Below are 1,448 nucleotides of genomic sequence, written 5' to 3' on the forward strand. Positions count from 1 at the left end.
CATGAACGAAAAGAAAAAACAAAAATATCACCCCCACCCCACACCGGCTGCCCGGTGTGCCCGGCTCCGGGGACCGGCTCGGCTGCAACTTCTACCCGCCTCCGGGGATAGGCGGGCAGGTCTACTTCGCTCCGGGAACCGGACCGGCTGTCAGGTCTACCCGGCTCCGGGGTCCGGGTCGGCTGTCAGGTCTACCCGGCTCCGGGGACCGGGTCGGCTGTCAGGTCTACCCGGCTCCGGGGACCCGACCGGCTGTCAGGTCTACCCGGCTCCGGGGACCGGATCGGCTGTCAGGTCTACCTCGCTCCGGGGACCGGGTCGGCTGTCAGGTCTACCCGGCTCCGGGGTCCGGGTCGGCTGTCAGGTCTACCTCGCTCCGGGGACCGGACCGGCTGTCAGGTCTACCTCGCTCCGGGGACCGGACAGGCTGTCAGGTCTACCCGGCTCCGGAGACCGGATCGGCTGTCAGGTCTACCCGGCTCCGGGGACCGGATCGGCTGTCAGGTCTACCCGGCTCCGGGGACCCGACCGGCTGTCAGGTCTACCTAGCCCCGGGGACCGGATCGGCTGTCAGGTCTACCCGGCTCCGGGGACCGGATCGGCTGTCAGGTCTACCTAGCCCCGGGGACCGGGTCGGCTGTCAGGTCTACCCGGCTCCGGGGACCGGATCGGCTGTCAGGTCTACCCGGCTCCGGGGACCGGATCGGCTGTCAGGTCTACCCGGCCCCGGGGAGCGGATCGGCTGTCAGGTCTACCCGGCTCCGGGGAGCGGATCGGCTGTCAGGTCTACCCGGCTCCGGGGACCGGAGCGGCCGTCAGGTCTACCTCGCTCCGGGGTCCGTATCGGCTGTCAGGTCTACCCGGCTCCGGGGACCGGATCGGCTGTCAGGTCTACCCGGCTCCGGGGACCGGAGCGGCCGTCAGGTCTACCTCGCTCCGGGGTCGGTATCGGCTGTCAGGTCTACCTCGCTCCGGGGACCGGATCGGCTGTCAGGTCTACCCGGCTCCGGGGACCGGTTCGGCTGTCAGGTCTACCCCGCTCCGGGGACCCGACCGGCTGTCAGGTCTACCTCGCTCCGGGGACCGGATCGGCTGTCAGGTCTACCCGGCTCCGGGGACCGGATCGGCTATCAGGTCTACCCGGCTCCGAGGACCGGATCGGCTGTCAGGTCTACCCGGCTCCGGGGACCGGATCGGCTGTCAGGTCTACCTCGCTCCGGGGACCGGATCGGCTGTCAGGTCTACCCGGCTCCGGGGTCGGTATCGGCTGTCAGGTCTACCCCGCTCCGGGGACCCGACCGGCTGTCAGGTCTACCCGGCTCCGGGGACCGGATCGGCTGTCAGGTCTACCCGGCTCCGAGGACCGCGTCGGCTGTCAGGTCTACCCGGCTCCGGGGACCGGATCGGCTGTCAGGTCTACCCGGCTCCGAGGACCGCGTCGGCTGTCA

Source organism: Rissa tridactyla, unplaced genomic scaffold (assembly GCF_028500815.1).
Source record: "Rissa tridactyla isolate bRisTri1 unplaced genomic scaffold, bRisTri1.patW.cur.20221130 scaffold_604, whole genome shotgun sequence".
Taxonomy (NCBI): Eukaryota; Metazoa; Chordata; class Aves; order Charadriiformes; family Laridae; genus Rissa; species Rissa tridactyla.